The 19,144-nt window shown below is 41.6% G+C and overlaps 1 protein-coding gene across 2 annotated transcripts in view; it reads left to right on the top strand.

Annotated features, from left to right (window-relative positions):
* HS3ST5 (heparan sulfate-glucosamine 3-sulfotransferase 5) overlaps nucleotides 1-19,144 on the top strand; it is a 135,279-nt gene that overhangs the window by 50,414 nt on the left and 65,721 nt on the right. The gene's annotated exons all lie outside the window — the stretch shown is intronic.

Raw genomic sequence — 19,144 nt, 5'->3', positions numbered from 1 at the left:
TTTCCATGAGCGGTATAGCATTTTATTTATACTTGGGAGAGAGAACCTTCCTTCCTTCCTTCCTTCCTTCCTTCCTTCCTTCCTTCCTTCCTTTCTGTCTGGAATGTCATGGGACAGATTTCCTACTGGAAAAGCATCCAGTGATTTCTCTTGATTTGACAGATTTGCTTTTGCATATTCCAAAACTGATTTAACCTGAACGTATCAAATGGGATGTCGTATCACTGGGAAAAAAAGACCTATGCTTGTATTGGATGTGAGTGCTGTATCTATACAGAAATTGCAACACTTTAGATGAATATAGAATTAACTAACGGGAAGCGACATTCAATAATAGAGAGGAATGAATTGGGACCATGACATTTGTTGTTGTATCCAGCTTGGCCCTAAGAGATTAATTACTGATCCATAGTTTATATACATGCTATTAATGCAGCAGGGGAAAACCCCAATGTTTATTAGAAACTAGTCTAATGAGATCACCAGGTGATGCATGGCCAAAAAAAGGGGCACAAAAGGCTTTGCCACCTGCTGTCCCCCCAGTTACTTACCTTAGTTAAGGACCTTTGGACTTTGGGGCTTTCTCTGGCCTCTGCTGTTGATACTCCCTCATTTCCTTGGGGATTATCATATCTCATTCCACACTGCCCACTTTTTGCAGCTGTATTTGTTTGACTTGATATATATGTGATATCTTATCATAGTGGCAAGTGAATATTCTCCATTGCAAAAGATTCTTAACTGAAGAACGTTGGAAGTAATTAACTAAAACTTCAAATGTACAGTACTGTTCTTTATCAGCATTTTAGAAAGTTGTTTTTCCTTTGATATCTCCTCTCTCTCTCTCTCTCCAATTTGTTGCTCATAGTGGAACAGTGACTATAATATTGGACTAGGGAGACCTAACTTTAAATCTGTATAACCACTATGTGCTGCATGTACATGTATAGGATTGAACATAACTCATCAGGATGTGCTGACTCCCTGTTGTTCACTGGACTGCCTCTACCAGTAAAACTGTGGGGTTTTCTTTTGTTTTGAAGTCTTAGGTCAGCTTTGATTCAACATTTGATACATGATGCCTACTTACACACACAAGTCACCAATCAAAGTTGCAGTTCTTCAGCTAGGAACATGCATGTGTGAATTCATTTAAAGTTCCCACCTCTACTTTTAAAAGACTCTCATAGCCCCTGTAAGGCAGAGAATGCGTAAGGTAGAACATAAACATGCCATGATAAACAGCTGGAGAGCTGGAAAGTCTGCTAGGCAGAAAATACACCAGCCTTCATTTCAAAACGCTCCCTTTGCACCAGTCTAGGTATTCGACCACCAAAGCACTTTGAAATTCAGGTGTGTGGAGGGGATTGAGAATAATTTATTCTAAGTTTTTTCTGCCTTGGGTATTATGTATAAGGCATGGGAATATGGTGATTAATAAAGACAAAACTAAAACTTCGCAGTGTTACTACATTGTTGTAATTTCCACTTTGTGGTAAATGATACCATATAAATCCCTCGGCAGAATTATACTGTGGTACTCAATCTGTTTGCCTTTTAGTATGTCTGTAACTACTGTGTGCATGCTGTATATATTATTTCTCCAGTTATAAACCATAAATAAGAGACAGACAACATGCAGTCCTTTATCAGAAGAGACTTATGTCCCAGTGGCATCAATTATCTATTCCAAATACAAGAGAGAGAAAACCCATTGCATAATAAATGTAACGGAGCAGCAACGAAAGCATGCAACTAAAGCTCTGCACTAAAGTGAATAATAATACCGGTACGTCAGTGATCTTTCAATGGGAACTGGTAACAGGTATGGGGAAATATTGTAACTGGTTTAACAAAAAAAAAACAATAATGAATTTACTTTTGAATAACTGCAGCTGTGATAGCTGTGGTAGTAAACTCCATGTTTTCAACAAGAAGCAGAGAATACTCTCTTCTAAAAGTGGGGCTGAGACAGAAAAACCCACATTACAATGCATAAGGAAGCTAAATGCAACCCTTAGCAAACATTGAAAAGAAACAGAAAGATGCAACATTTTAACACTATGTATAGCAGGGGTGTCAAACTCAAATTCATTGGGGGCCGCATCAGCAGTTTGGTCACCCTCAAAGGGCCGGCTGTATCTGTAGGACTATGTGTCCACTCTTTATTATCATAAATTATTGTCACTGCATTCAATTATTACTGTTTTTTGTAATAATGTAAGTAATAACTAGCTCTGAAAGCAGAAATATAGTCAGAATAATGGCAAGTAGATATTCAAATGTACAATTATTGTACAATTTATGTATTTATGTATTGAAAAGATCTATTAGAAATACAGATAATAGCAACAATAAAAATACCACAGCGCTAGCCCTTTCCTCAAAACACAGTCAGTTCCCATCTGCCAGCAGGGAGGGAGCCCATCTAGCTTCCCTAGGCAGGGAGTTCCAAAGTTCTCTGGGAGGACTAGAGACCTTTTTTAAAAAAATGAAAGCTCAGCGTCTGGGGTTGGGGAAGAGGTTGGGTTGGGGCAGCCATGGAAGGAGGCTCCTCTTCACGGGGGTCTGTCTGTGGCTGCTCAAGAGGGAGGCTTGGAGAGAGGGGATGTATTTGGACAGCAGGTTTCAGAGCTCCAGCAGGTGCCCCCAGCAAAAGGGTTGCCCTTTGGCTTGATGGGGAGGGCTTTGTCTTGCAGGGGATGAAAGACCCACAAGGTGCACACACACACACACACACACACACACACACACACAGCTGTATCGGTCATCTAACTCAACCCCCTGCAGTGCAGGAATCCTGGCAGCTTTTCCCTGGCAGCAACTCCAGGCAGGGCTGAAAGCTGGAGAGCTGTTGCTGCCAACCAGTGTTGGCTGCACTGAGGGAGATGGACTGTCCCAGGATCTGGCAGGCTCCTCTGTGCCTCATCTTTGGGAACAGACATGGCATGTCCTCTCTGGCCAGCTGACACCTAGAGCCTGCCTGTGGCGCTCTGGATCGCCTCCCTGGGCTCCCAGCCAGGTAGGGGCTGAAGGGCTCCTTGGGGGGCTGAAGAGCTGAAGCAGGAGCCTTGGGGGTCCTGTTAGGGGCTGGGGTGGTGGGGCAAGTGTTTCCTTGCAAAGGTGACCCTTCAAAGGTGCAGGGGAGAGGAGGGGCTGAGAGGGAAATAGAGAGAGAGAGAGAGAGAGAGAGAGAGAGGGAGGGAGGGAGGGAGGGAGGGAGGGAGGGGGTGAGAGGGAACTAGCTAGCGAGAGGGAGGGAGGGAGGGAACTGTTAGCCAGCGGGGAAAGCGAACGGCAGGCACGCCCGATCAACTGCACAGGCACTTCACAGAAATTACTCGGAAGTCCCCCTCCTCCTGCACGTGCTTGCTTGTCCTGAGGACATGGGGCTTCCTGAGCATTGTCCCTGCACAAGTTGGCAGCGCCGAGCTCTGCCGTGGGACAAATAAAGGGGGTGAGAGGCTGTGCCTTCTCTGTCCTGAGCCCCAAAGCCAACCGAGAGGACCTCGCCCGCCCTTTGCCGCTTCCTTCTTGAGGCAAACAGTTCCAGTTCCTCTCTCTGCCCTTCCCTTAGTGCCGCCGCCGCCCCGCACTCCGAGCGGCTTCCTCATGGCACTCACCTCCCGCTGCCTCAGAGCAAGGCTCAGAGCCGGCTCAGAGCCGGGCGCGCTTGCTAACAGCAGATTAGCAGCGCCACTAGACAATGGGGCCTCGGATTCAACTTTGTGTCCCACCCTTTCCTCCGGAAGCGGCGCCCAGGCCGCCCATGTGACCGCGCGGGCGAGCGGCCGCCCAGCGGCGAGCGGCGGGCCACAGCACGAGGTCTGGCGGGCCGGATTAGGCCCCCGGGCCTTGTCTCTGACACCCGTGATGTATAGAAAAAGGGAGAGAAGATAACCCTTTGGCGACCACAAACATCCCTATCCTACAACCGTCTCTCTTCCACCCTAGTTTCATTTCTTGCAATCCAACACTACAAAGCATCAGGGGCATAGCCAGGATCAAAATAAGGGGGGGCAAGGGGCGGGGGCAAGGGGCGGGAGGGGAGGGGCCACAGCGGAAATGTGGGCGGGGCCACGTGGCCTGCGCTTCCCAGGTCTTCCGAGGAGGCGGCCCCAGGCTCCCGCTCCCGGCGCAAAGCTCCAGAGTCGCGCAGGGAACGCGGGCCTGTGGCTGCGTCCTCCGCACGTCCCAGGTCTTCGGAGGAGGCGGCCCCAGGCTCCCGCTCCCGGCGCAAAGCTCCAGAGTCACGCCGGGAACGTGAGCCTGTGGCTGCCTCCTCCGCGCCTCCCAGGTCTTCAGAGGAGGCGGCCCCAGGCTCCCGCTCCCGGCGCGAAGCTCCAGAGTCACGCCGGGAACGCGAGCCTGTGGCTGCCTCCTCCGCGCCTCCCAGGTCTTCGGAGGAGGCGGCCCCAGGCTCACGTTGGGAGCGGGAGTAGTCCAAAACACCTGGAGGGCCGAAGTTTGGGGATGCCTGGTTAAGATCAACCACAGTTTAGATTTCAGATGATCCCCTAAACTGCAGTTGATATAAAATGTAATGGGAATATTTGAATATCCTCCTTGTGGCCATGCAAGAGGAGATATGAGGGGGGATTGTCGTTCCTGTAGCACTAAGCCAAGCCTTAATCTCTTGTCTGAATGCAGCCTCTGTGTAATTCTCCATTCCCCAGTTTTGTTGTGGCTGTTGAACTGAAATGAGTTTTTGTTGCATAATTTCTTTCATTTCCCCCCCCCCAATGTCCTTTTCAATCAGGGCAGCTATGAGTTTCATCCTGAGATTGATAAGGGTGATAAGGGTAGGCTTGAGTACTTTTTCTGTAGGAGAGTGACTCATCTCTTGGGTCAGAATAATACAAATAAATAAATAAAGCATAAAATAGCCACTGCACTAATATGACCTGTCTGTGCCAACATGTGAGTAGCTCTAACAGTGTAGGATATCAAAGATATCTGATTTAAAGGAATGTGGAAAACTTATGTTCAGTTTAAAAATAAATGTGTGCTCACAAACACGTCACATGAAGACAGACACACACAGGTACCTTAAACAGCAGGATGTAATCTCAGACTATTTGCAGCCAAGAGGTTTCTGCTGAGCAAAATGCTCATTCAATTTAGAAATGGAGATTATAATAATTTTCCTATCTTCCTCACATCAGGGGTCCTACCATCATCATGCAGATGTATATGCTATAATGTGATATATCTAGCAAACCTCCGTTCCAGGTAACACATGCTTTAAACATACAACAATCTAGTTCATCCATAATGCAACACTTCCTAGCTTCCACAAGTGAAAAGTAATGTGCTTAAATTGCCCCATCTAATAAAGCACTTGCTTTTAATACATGCAAAGTGGTTTATACGATGGCATTGCTTGTAACATGCAGCACTCTACTGAAATAGCCATTCACACACACACACCAAGCCAAAATTGTCAAAAGGTGCACATTATTTATAGATCTCTACAAAGAGGTTCATCCTAAGAACATAAAATGTAGGAAAGGGAATTACGATGTTTCTGGGAAGGATGCTAGCAGCCTGCCATCTTTTTTTAGAGGCACTATGGGAAGGAAGGAAATGGTGGTGGTCTGTGCTCAGGTGTTTGTGCTGCTTAAACTGTGCCACTGAAATAGTCTGAATTGTTTAGTGCTGACCCCTCCCTGTGGGAGATCCCTGAGAACTGGGCAAATCCTATACAGGAGTAAAATGTTTCCATCTGCGCCAACCACTCACCAAGCCCCCATCTTAGTCAAGCACAGTCAAGCTAGGAATTTTTTGGTTTTGTCTCCAGGAAGTCTCTGAGTAAAACACATAAAAATGTGGACATGTGCCTTTGCTAGGATTAGATGGGCAGGGAGTTGATGGCAGACCACTGCAGTCTCCTATACCAAATAAGTAACCAAACCTAGTAACCAGTTTTGAGAGGTAGATGGCAGTGATGCCAGATAAGGGGAAGAGAAAGGATAAAGGAGTGTTTACCTTCTTAATAATAATAATACCTTTATTGTCAATGTACAACCTGTGTACAATGAAATTAACCTTGTTCTACCTTCCAGCCTCTTGTGTTTTCACACGTTTCCCTTTTTATAATGCGATATAAAAATTAAATGCATGTATCCTAAGCAGTACCAAGAAAAAGGAAAGAGAAGGATGAGGAAGCCTTTTGTATAATTAACTTAATAATAATAATGGCTTAGGGTCCAGCTGTGGAGGAGAGATTCATCTACAATACTAGAGGGAGCAGAAGGTCCAGTACATATAAACAGAATGTTGCAAAAGCCTGCAGAACATCTCTGCTTATTACTCTCCCCATTAAGTGATGTAGCACTGACTTTAAGTGGGAAAAGGCAGGTGCTCTGGGAGGCTTCATAGATTAGAGGTATAGCATGTGCTTTGCATCTAGAAGGGCTCCAGTTCAATCCCTGGCATCTCAGAAAGTAAGGCTGGGGAATGCCTATGTCTCAAGCCTTTGTGGATTGCTGTCAGTTGGCATAGGTGTCAGTTGGGATGGGTGGACAAATGGTTCATAGTATAAAGTTTCTTCGTATGTTGCATATATCTTCATATACATTATACTTCCCAAACATTAGGAAGAACTTCCTGACAGTAAGAGCTGTTCGACAGTGGAATTTGCTGCCAAGGAGTGTGGTGGAGTCTCCTTCTTTGGAGGGCTTCAAGCAGAGGCTTGACAGCCATCTGTCAGGAATGCTTTGATGGTGTTTCCTGCTTGGCAGGGGGCTGGACCTGGATGGCCCTTGTGGTCTCTTCCAACTCTATGATTCTATGATACTTGGTACTTGGTATGGCAAGGTACCTTTGCTAGTCCTGTGCATGCATGTTTCTGTGGAATTGTGAAGACAAGCACCTCACGCTTTTGGTGTGTGGGATTGGAAGTACAGGAAGAGCCCACTTAGCCCTTGAAACGAGAACACTGGTATATTATCACCAAGACTGATTACTACTTTCCATATTTGGTGTTTTTCCCCAGGACACCTTTTTGTAGACTTGTAGACTACACTTCAGCACAAAGATGTTAATAAGCTTGGTGAGATTTACTGAAACAGCTGTGTCTCTTACTAAGATAACAAAAACCAGGTTATCTCTTTCCTTGAACATGAAATACTATTTCCCTAGATAACTGATAACACATCTCTCTGCAAAAATAATTTTTAAATGGGGGCAGAGCTAGGAGAAATTATCTTATGCTCCAGCTGCAATTATATAGCACTTCAAATACATTTTAACACTTCAAATACAGTGAAATTATCTCACTATTTCTTAAAGGTGTTTAATTGCAAATGTCTTTTAAATTAGTAATTCAAGGAGAAAATATTAAAATAATGGCTCTCTCACTCTCTAATTTTTCTAACAATTTTTGATGGATTGTGGTAGTTCAAGTTCATATTCTAACTCCAGCTGAAATATTTTGTGAATCCCCCCCCCTGCCCCAATGAATATGCATGGAACTGAGAAAGCAATAATGTCAGATCTACAAAGAAATTCTGTAGTTGACTAGAATGTATGTAGATCATCCATATTGTGATAAGGCCTTTTTCCTGTCTCAACATCTTTTGCAATCTCTTAAAAGGGTGTCTGATCTGTTTTCACACGGTGTCAGGATTTTATTTGTAAGCCACTTTTGATTTGAGGATATGAACTCTCTTCTTTTGAATAGCAGCTGGTATGTTTCTGCTTATGGAGATAAGTAAAAGAAATCGTTTCCATATGCTGTCCATGGCATCATCTATCCTCTTCTACACACACACACACAGAGAGAGAGAGAGAGAGAGAGAGAGAGAGAGAGAGAGAGAGAGAGAGAGAGAGAGAGAGAGAGAGCGCATAGGGCATTATTAAGCTATTTTCCTTTCATTTTCCCTGCCTGTTATCTGCTAAATGTATACTATGCTAGTGCTGTGCATCTGGCCAAAAACTGGAAGCCTTTCATAGAGCTATTAACTAGACTCACCCTGGTTTCCTACAAAGGAATTCAAGAAGCATGTACAACAGTTACTTAGGAAAGTACAGGATTACTGGGTTCCTGAGTCAATATAAGAACATAAAAGGAGTCTGCTGGATCAGCCCAGTGGCCCATTAGTCCAGCATCCTGCTTTACCAGTGGCCAACCAGATGCCTGTGGAGACCAGCATGCATGGTTCGAGCATTCCCCCTTCCTGTGGTTTCCAGCAACTGGTTTTCATAAGCATTACTGCCTCGAACTGTGGAGGCAGAGCAATAACCATTGTGGCTAGTAGCCATGAATTTGTCTAATCCTCTTTCAAAACCATCCAAGTTAGTGGCCATTAATGCCAGTCAGAGAAATCCAGGGGGTGGGGGCTTCAGGCGAGGAGGAGGAGACACAGGCAGCCTTAGTGCATTCCTGGGGATGTGCTGAGGAAGCAGACTCCAGAAAGACTAGGTCCTCTGCTCACCATCTGCAGGGTGCTATGCTTTGCAGGTGCCTTCCCTCGGGGCAAAAGAGATTGAACCCTCAGTGCAGTTGGGAGGGGAGGGGCACTGTATTGCCTGCCTGCCTGCCTTCCTCACCCCATCCCACTCCCAATCATATGTTTAATTATTTCTTCATAAGTAAGTGATAGTCCCATCCCCTAGGTCAGGGAAGAAGCGGCTGTGGACAGCTACAGTTTTTCTATATGCAGTGCAGTGTACACCAGGCTTCCCCAAACCTTGGCCCTCCAGATGTTTTGGACTACAATTCCCATCATCCCTGACCACTGGTCCTGTTAGCTAGGGATCATGGGAGTTGTAGGCCAAAACATATGGAGGGCCGCAGTTTGGGGATGCCTGGTGTACACGGACTAAGCACCAGGGTGAGAGGTCAACAGGGGAAAGGGCTCACTTGCAAGGAACTGCAGACTCAATATACTCCCCAATATATTTAATCTTTACGTTTAGCCAAGTTTTTAAAAGTCTAGCCGTTCCCTGTTTACTTATTTCTTACCATTAGTATTTTATCCTATATGTGTTTGTTCAAACTCAGATAATGAGTTTAATGTAAAATCAGGCTCTCTCACACACATGAACACTTGCTCTGCCACAAACTATGAGAGTAAATGGAATGTCCTTCCAACAGCACATTGGAATGAACATCTTAGAGCTGATCTTAGCAGTCTGCACACTGCATTGCTTATAACAGGATGCTCATTTGATTGGTGCATACAGAGCATTTTAAGTTTGACTAGAAACAGAAAGGGACAGTTGTGTCCAGAGTATAAAAGCAGTAAGAAATTATGTAACTTTTTGCTCTGATGTAGAATGATGCCATTAATTCATGAATTGATTTTGAAAATGACAGGGAGCGGTAGTCTCTCAACAAAGACTACTAATGCTGTATAACTGCCTGTTTGTCGGCATCACGGATGCTTACTTAGACAAACTTCAGGCTAGCAGAAAGCATCTTCAAACTGACAGACTACATTCTAATTGAGGATACATGAACTTCTGAAGTGATTTTTTTTTTTAAAAAAATATATGCACTGATGTGTTGAGACATGCCAAATGCTTCAACAGAATCACCATTGCAATCTTTTAAACAAGTCACATATTTGATGCCATTTACTCTTGGGTCCAACAAATGCATTCCGTTTTATTTGTTAACCTAGCAGAACATTATTTATTAATGAGTTCTTCATGCTTTATTAACCCTAATGTCAAAACACCTCTGTGGGACTGTAGGAATGCTCTGTCTCTATGTTAAAAAGCCTTCTAAAGAAAATGAAAAATTATGCACTAAAGCTGAAGATAAAACCCAATAGATATCAGTTCAATTGCTCTTGATCCTGGCAGATGATGTTTCTGAATAGTTTTGAAAGAGCTGCATCAGATAATATAAGCTGTCTCAAATGAAAGAATTCTGCACTATCAAATGTACATAATTAGGAAGGTTTAGAGAAACTTAACAAAGCCACTCTGTACCAAAAAGCTGAACGGTATATTCAGCAGGTGAAAGCTGACAAGTTCAGTAGAGAAGTACAATGCTTGCTTGGCTTCATTTATTTTTCACTCAGTCCTTTTATATCAGGAAGGGAAACTTCTATTTGCAAACATTAAAATGATGGAATGTTGAAACACAAGAGGTTATCAGAAGTTTTCTTAACTCAGTAAAACTAATATTGCACAGGAAGCCAATATTAGAGTTCAATAAACTTTTCCCTTGCTCGCTCCCCACTCTTTGATAGGATTTTGTGTACCCGATTGGTGTGAATCACATGAGTTGCCTGAGAAGAGTGTGGGAATGGAAGACTGTCTTATCTCTTCCGTCTGGGAGTGTTACTGGATTGTACTTTCACTTCTGCAGTGTGTGTTTTAGGTCTTGTTCTGCCGTAGCTGGAGAACACAGACATGTTTATGGATCCTCTGTATATATTGTAAATAAAACATAGCTTAGACCTATGGATGTTTCTTTCTTCTTGCTTTGCGAGATGCCAGAAGAACTGTGTGCACTTTTCCAAGGAGGAGTGAGGCAGAGAAGCACTCTGGAGTGAAGGAGAGTGCCATTCCAGAGAAGTGCCTTCCCAGATTCGCTCAGAGGTACTGGGGGTCTGCCGCCCAGGAGTGCATTCAACACTCTTTCCCACTCTGGTATTCTTCCTGAGCATCTTATCCAGGGATCCCCAAACTTCAGCCCTCCAGATGTTTTGGACTACAATTCCCATCTTCCCTGACCACTAGTCCTGTTAGCTAGGGATCATGGGAGTTGTAGGCAAAAACATCTGGAGGGCCGCAGTTTGGGGATGCCTGATCTTATCTATAGCATTGGCATACAAAGTGATTTGTTATTGGGTCTTTTGTGCACTCTAAACTTTGCTCAGATTTGTGCTGTGGTTTAGTAAGTCAACTAGCATGAAGCTTTGACTGAGAAGAACTGGCAGTAACTTTACCTACATCTCTCTAAGGGTAAGAAAACACAAACAGACTTAAGCAGCATGTAGTCTTTATTGATTGCAAATTAACACCTGGCTAGTTCCAGTTCATCTTAATAATGCAACATGGTCCATGTCAGATTTTGCCACAAGCATTTGCTCAACGGTTTGCATTCAAATCTAGCCAAAATATAACAGTCAGTAAGTACTACCTGTGGCCTCCTAATGTTGCAATCTGTGTTGTTTTCGGCAGCTTACTATCAATGCCAATGTCATGGCCTAGGACCTGAGAGACTAGAGTTCAAATCCACCCTCAGTCATAAAGCCCACTGGGTAACCTTGAGCCAGCTAGGGGTGTTGTGAGTCATGTATGCAACCTTAAGCTCCTTGGAGGGAAGGTGAAACTTAAACGTCATAAGTATAATAAAATATCTGGATGTATGCTGTGAAGTATTTAATACTCATACCCATATGTGCCACTGTCATGCTTCTTTCAGTGTGCTTATATATTTGTGAGATCATTTCTTCAATATATAGTCGTGGTTATGAACAGCTGACTTGACTAAGAAAATAATTTCAACTGTAAAGCAGTCATCCCAACCCTACTATGCAATGCCAAATCTAAGTGTTATGTTGTGTTCTTGCTCCTAATTTGCCACCTGCAGTTTAATTTGATCCTTCCCTCAAGGAAGTAATTGGCTACCCAAAAATAGCAGGTGGGAGGGCCAAAGTGTCAATTATGCCTGTCCAAAGCCTTTTTCCTTTGGCCTTTACAATTTCCCTGGTTAAGGCTGGAATTCAGAAATTTCTTATACAACCTTACAGTAGTTTCTATAACCCACAGCAAATTCCCAATCAATTATATTGTTGTCATGTCTTACCCACATGACACATACAGCTTGCTACCTGAGTGCAGGATTTTCTATTTTCAGTATTTTTGGAAGATTTTTTATTTTAATTGCATTTTCAAAACCAGGAAGAGAGAGCATATTTAACCCCCTCCCCCTGTCCCTCTTACAACTTCGTACCAAATACAGCATATATACATATACCATATGACTTCCCTTCCACACCTTTTCTGGTTCCTTTGCCTTTCTGCTACTCCACGCAATTATTTCTTTTTGCTTTATTATTTAATCCATTTACGTTCCATCTCTGATTTTTATAATTTTATAATTGTCCTTACTGATATTTTTTGATAATTTTTATTAGTTTTCAATTACAATCCAATAATAGCCTCATTATAACAATACCAATTTATAATACAATTACTAATACCAATCGTTCAAATACCGAATTAAATAATTTAGGTGCTATGTGGTCCAATTCAACCAATGTCTCATGGCAAAACAACAAAATTGGGGGGAGGGACTTTTCTGCTTATATATGTTGATAATATAATTTTGGTTACTGAGAATAAATAAGATTGTACAAAAATTGTTGAATGTTTAAATAAGCAAGTTTTGAGAATTTGCATGCTAGATTAAAATAGATTAATTAAAATTAGGCACATTGAGAAGGGGGTTGTAAGAAAAACACTGGGGTGAGTCAGACAATGTTGGGTTTTTGGCTGGTTAAGGGGCCAAGGGCTCATTTTGTGGGGCACCATGAAATGTGTAGTTTAAACCATCAAACATTGCAGGGGGACTTTTGCTAGTGTATCTTCAGCATATGACAGAAACTATAGCATGAATGTCCCTAAGCTCCAGGGCTGGCCCACCCATGAGGAAAAGTGAGATGACTGCCTCATGCGGGAGGATCCACTGGAACAGGAGATCTCAATGTCAAATCCCTCCTTTGTTTCTGATGTAGTTCTTCCCACACCCCTTCTTCCCTGGCAGGGAGGGAGACAGTATTTGGGGGGGTCAGCTTCAGTTGCCAAAATGTCTTGGCTCAGCCCTGCCAAACGCACCTCTGTAGGGAGGAAATTCTACAAATGCAGGTAGTGGAATCAATTCTAAACTATAGTTAATATTTAATTTCCTCTCTCCCCTGCCCCTTTGTCCATATTATTGAAATGACTACTAATGTATCATGATAGAATGGCTTGATTCAAAGGGGGTTATTTTTAGTATTGTATCATTACTTACTCATGTTTATATCAAATTTTCATTTTCATTTTGATACTTGTAATTACTGTTACTAGCTGATATTTTATACAGGGTTTTTATCATTTTCTTTCATCTTGGCTGTTTCATTATGCACATTTCAGCACTTAACATCAATACAAAGCAAAGAAAATGCTACAGTCTAAAGTCACTACAACACAATAAGCTTAAATAAGAAGGTCAAGTCTTCTACGGTATAAATCAGCGCTAGGCCATCAACTACAATAGTTGTGGAGGCAGCTCAGGCACTAATTAACTGGTATAACTATGGCATTATGAAATAACTGGTATTATAAAATTTATATAACTTTCTTAGACATAAGTAAATATGAACTTTTTCCTCCAAGAGAGGTTACTTGGCACTGACATAGCCAAATCAATTTATCAAAAAAACTACACAGAAATTATTAATGCTGTCTAGCAAAGGCTCACGTTTTGCTCACCTTGAAATTGGAACGGAATCAAATTTCTATCCCATTAGTAATGAGAGCATGGATCTTCAGCTGTGGGTCAAGATCTGCTCCTAGGTCACATCCTAATCTAAGGTGTGCCATGACAGCAGAACTACCACGATGCAAATACATGGATAAAAAAGAAATAGGTCTCCAAATGTATACTTGAGTTAAAAGTGAACCTTGGGTTGTAAAAGGTATGACTGCTCTGCTAGGGCACTCAGGGCACTGAAGTTCCGTGAGCCTTGGATATTGGCAAGGGCTCTAGAACCTAGATTGCTTAGACGCCGGGCAATAAGGCCTCACTTCAACTTCAGTAACATGTGACCCCGAAATTCAGGATCCCTACAAACTGATGCCAAAATTTTGTTCAAGTTTTGACCTCACTTCTTTTAGTTACTCTTATTTTGCATTATTTTGGCAAGATGTTTTGGTGCCATTAGCATGCCTTTGCCAAGAGCCAATTAATGTGTTTGTTGTTTGATGTTAGGTATTTCCCCTCATAAGCATAGCTGCATAGCTAATGAAAGGAAGCATGACTCGTCCTAGAAATGGCTTTCTGCATTTTACTTCAGCTGGTCTGAAAGATGGCTGGACAAGACTTGTAAGGGTTGTGGGGGCCTAACAGACTGACTTGATAGGTGCAGTCAAAGAGAAGAGGCAAGCTGTTAAGCCAGGTAGAAACAGAAGCGATTAACCCCTTGACTGAATGACTCAACTAGCTTTAAAACAGTGTGTGATCTTGGAAATCACTCTGTTATAAAGAGAGTGGGCCAAGGACTGTGCATTTTGCCACACAACCTGACCTTATACATTGTCTAGAATGTTATTGGCTAGGACACATTCCTGCCTGGCTGCAGTTTTCTGCCAGTAGCTTTACATGGAGTTTATATTATTTTGTTTTTGCTTTCTTGCTGCTGCTATTTTGTATTTTGCATGCTAAGTTTCTGCTGACTTGATATTTTGCTTTTTATTACTTTTTTAATTTTGTTATTAGCCACTTCCTTTTTTCTGAAAAGAGGATTATATCACATACAAAATCCAAAGAAAGTGTTAAAGTGTAAAATGACTTTCTTGCATGCAACTTTTAATAGATATTTTCTGTTATTTACAAGCAAAACTGTAGGCAAAACCTATGGACAGCCCACCTTACATGTTTCTAAGCCACTCAAAGAGCTATATCTTATGGGACAGAATACAAATGTCATAAATAAATCATTTAAAATGAATGGTGGCATTAGGTGGGCTATCTTTTGACCATCCTAGTTTGATAGTACTGTACATCCCCTGATTCACCAAATGCAGCCACATCTTTAAAATATCCAATATACCATTTGGAACATGTGGTAGTCTTGCACATGTGTACATTTGTGTACAAATTTTGGGAAGAGGTAATGAGGGGCATTTCTGAAATAATAGGTGTACCAGTGTACCAGTGCCTTTAACCCCCAAAGTGTGCCCTTTGTAAATTTTTGATGAGTCAAATACAGACTTAATATGTAAACCTATTATCATTTTCTGTTAGTAGGGGCTTGTTTGACCATATTGCAGCGCTGAAAGGAGTTGTCCTTTCAGAAAAAATGAGTTTTCTTCAAATATTTGTTTCAATAACATGTTTATTCTCATTTCTCAGAAATTGACTTATAACAAGGGTATCTCAAGGTGCAGGTAAACCTATGGATTTTGCTTCCATTTTGTGGCCATTTGTTACTTACAGGATAGGTCAATCACAGTGATGGCAAGTCTCAATGAAACATGGATTTGGTACTTATAATTTATTTTGTATTCTTTCTGTATCAGGTCCATTTTTGTAGTAACTTCTAATTCACTGTATAGTCTTTTGGGAATGTATTTTGTTATACGAGGTAATGATGTGGCCCCTGTTTTTGGTTTGTTTTGTACTGCTTTTCCCCTCTTCTTTTTTATTTGTTTATTTCATATTCCTTACTGGCTTGTTATTTTAACACCGTAACAAAGTCTTGATTTTTCTTTTCTTTTTAAAATAACCAGGATATATGTCTTATGTGCCCTGAAGGTCTGTATTTGGCTGGTTTGCTTCATTATTTAATTGTGTGGGGTCAGTAGCATGTGCTGTTCCCAGACCCCACACAATTAGAACTAGGATTTTTGAGCATGGCTCTTTTTGACTATGAGTACTTCCATTACAAACATAACGTGCTTCATCTCTCTGTTCCATTTTTTTCCAACAATGAAAGATGTCCTGTAGTGTCTAAAAAAGCAAATACATGCTTCACACCTACATAGTATACGCATATATTAAATTGCTATTACAATAATGTCCATCAGCATTGCAAACGCTTGCCACAGTCAAAGGAAGAAGAGCAGAGGGTCTCTCTTTAGGTTGCCAGGGAAAACAGCCCGTTATGTACAATTATCCCTGGAGGACCCAATCAAACCTTATCCAATTCAGCAGCTATTGCATATGCTTTCAATTTTTAATAAAGCCCTTTGAGACCGGAAACAATGTGCATAGACTATTTCTTGTGACTAGTGTGTCATACCAAGTGGGTTTCTAGAGTTGTGTCTTGTCTTCTAGACTTTATTGTCTGGTAGGCAATCATTTCAATGAAAACAAAAGGCCACTAGACACTTATCTTCTCCAATGAGTTTTATATAAGTACATACGACTTGCACAGTATTTAAACACATTACAATGTGGATTTCTATAAATGTACGCTCATACTTCAGAGAGAAATTCCTAAATATTTCTGTCATCATTTGGAAGGATGCCGGAAATTTTGGTCAGAAGTTGAGCAAGTTTTTGGAAAACTGAAGATGAGGAATGGTAGCACACAGTACTCCAGGTGTGGTCCAACCAAAGCAGAACAGAGCGGTACTATTATTTCTCTTGATCTGGACACTATATTTCTGTTGATGCAGCTTAGATAGCATTCACTTTTTTCTGCTACATCACACTGCTGACTCATGTTAATCTTCTGGTCTACTAAGTCCTTTTCACATGTACTCCTGCCACCCATCTTATAGCTACGGTAAAAACAAATACAGTATCCAAGCCTCCTCTGAACTCCTGTAGAACAGCTCCTCTGTCTACTCTTCCAGACAGACTTCTGGGACTTTTTCAGGAGAGCTATTGAGCATGCTCCACTACTATGGCAAAAAAGGGAGGAGAGGTCCGTTGATAGACCCTCTGTTGGCTTTGAAATACATTCTCCTGCTGTTAATAATGAGGATAACAGCATGGGTTACACAAAAGCCCTTGAAAATCTATTACAGTACCCATTTTTATTAGTAAAGTATTTACCTTTGTTTAAGAACAGAATAAAATAAAGAAGCAGAAAGATCCACAACTGATAGATCCATACAACCGGGAAAAGTTATTTTATCTAATAACTCCATATATTATATTGAGAAAGAATTGATACTTAGGATGGAGCAGAGGAAGAGAAACAAATGTAAGCATTTATATTTAAACAAACTCACACAAACAAACACACTTTTCTGCTATTGCTGTTTCTGCATAATTGTTTCTTTTGCTGTAGCAGCTTTTATGTCTCCTGAAAAGACAGGTTCTCTTCCCCACCCCTAAAATGCCACATTTCTTTTTGTATTCTTCTATAGAAGTGCAGTAATGATCTTATTGTGCATAGCACTGTATTTAATAGTCAATTAAAATTCCTATTGAATTTTTAAAATGGGCTCAGGAACTTTTGAAGACTTTTTTTTATTTAAAAAAACTACTCGGAAGGTTGTACTGATAATTGTTACTAGTGTCCTATTCAAAACTACTTAGGAAAAGACAGATAGCCTGAGAAAATAAATGAAGGGGAGAGAAACTATTGTTAATTTTTCTTTTCTTCCTCCACTGCACCATTCATTCCCAGCATTGAATTTCTGATTTCTTTTGTCCTTATTTCATTGTATGTCTTGCCATGACTTGCCAGTGTATGTTTTGCATGCAATTTCATTGAATGCATTGCCATTTAAGAGCAGTGGGGGCTGAATGCATGATTTAATGTATAGATGAAGGCAGGGAATGGCTTTTTGTTTATTTGATAAATTACAGTGCTGAATAAAGGACAAACACCGTTCTTTGTAGGGTTGGGCAAAAGGAAAGGAAATAAGTAGGGGATAGTGTGGTGTGTGCAAGGTCAAAGCCAACAAGCAGGTAAGCAGGCTTGGAAAACCATCTCTGTAAAGTGGGCAGGCTGAGTAAGCAAGTTCAAAGATGAGTTAAGTCTAAGAGAGAGATTTTTTTTCAGGGCTGCTTTGAAGTGATGATTGATAGATATATTGATTGATTATTGCAATAAAATGCAATGGCAGCACCATCTTGTCAGTGTGGTTTTATTCTATTTGAAAAAGATAAGAATAACGATAATTTAAGGAGAAGTGTGGGAAGACGGGGATATGATAAATGATAGTTGATTTATAAAAACCAGCAGAGTTTGTTTCATATTCATTCTTACTAAGCTGAGAGTTATGAAATCTCAAGTGATGGTCAAGTCACCATTTGATACAGCATACTCCTCCAAGTCTTTATTTAAAAACCTGTGGTGAGTTTATATTTTATCTGGAAATTTGTGCCATTGTCCAACTATTTTTTTAATAATAAGAAGTTAGCCCTAAACGGCCTCGGTCCAGTATACCTGAAGGAGCGTCTCCACCCCCATCGTTCTGCCCAGACACTGAGGTCCAGTGCCGAGGGTCTTCTGGCGATTCCCTCGCTATGAGAAGCCAAGTTACAGGGAACCAGGCAGAGGGCCTTCTCGGTAGTGGCACCCACCCTGTGGAATGTCCTCCCACCAGAGGTCAAAGAGAACAACAATTACCAGATCTTTAGAAGGCATCTCAAGGCAGCCCTGTTTAGGGAAGCTTTTAATGTTTGATTTCTGTATTTTAATGTTTTGTTGGAAGCCGCCCAGAGTGGCTGGGGGAACCCGGCCAGATGGGCGGGGTATAAATAATAAATTTTTTAAAAAGTTATTCCCAGTCTCCAGTTTCAACATGGTCTATACTCATTGTTATATTACAGAGCTGGGGAACCTGTGCTGCTCCAGATGTTCCTGGCTTACAACTCTCATCATCCCTGTCCATCTGGATGGCACATGATCTAATTCCCTGCCCTCTTACTTCCTGCTATTTTCTCAGCAGTGACTTCAGTAAAGAGAGTTTTCTTGATGGAAAGTTCTTAACATGTGAAAACCACTTTTGTGTGCTGAACCCAAGTACTTTATTGTTTGATGCATTTCAAATCTTTTACCACATTTATTAAGTACTCTGCATAATTCTTCATTGGAGGACTAACCATTGCAAAATAAGCCCATACTTCTATCTCCTGTGTCTTGCTAGACCTCTTGGGAAGTTTGCATATGGCTTAGTTTCCCTCCAGCACACACACACACACACACACACACCCCACACACATTGTTTCAGAACCCAAGGGGGTCATTTGTCAGGTTCTGCTATGCTGGATTAGTTTAATGTGGCCAAATATTCTCTGATGAGCTCTTTTCTTTTCCTGACCTTTGCCGAGCACAACTGTGAAAGTGCCTGGAGAGCTCCAGGCAGGACTCATTATTTACAGCGTGTGGGCTTTGAAACCCACCTGAAGTTCAGGTGCCCTTTTCAACTTTACCAAAATAAGACAGACACACCTTTCAGGCAGTTGCATTGGTTTTTTGTTTTTTGTTTTTTTAAATGAGGTCAAAAAGTT

Source organism: Zootoca vivipara, chromosome 3 (genome assembly GCF_965207765.1).
Source record: "Zootoca vivipara chromosome 3, rZooViv2.hap1.1, whole genome shotgun sequence".
Taxonomy (NCBI): domain Eukaryota; kingdom Metazoa; phylum Chordata; class Lepidosauria; order Squamata; family Lacertidae; genus Zootoca; species Zootoca vivipara.
Note: the sequence above shows the minus strand (reverse complement) of the source record. Positions and strands in the feature narration are given on the sequence as shown.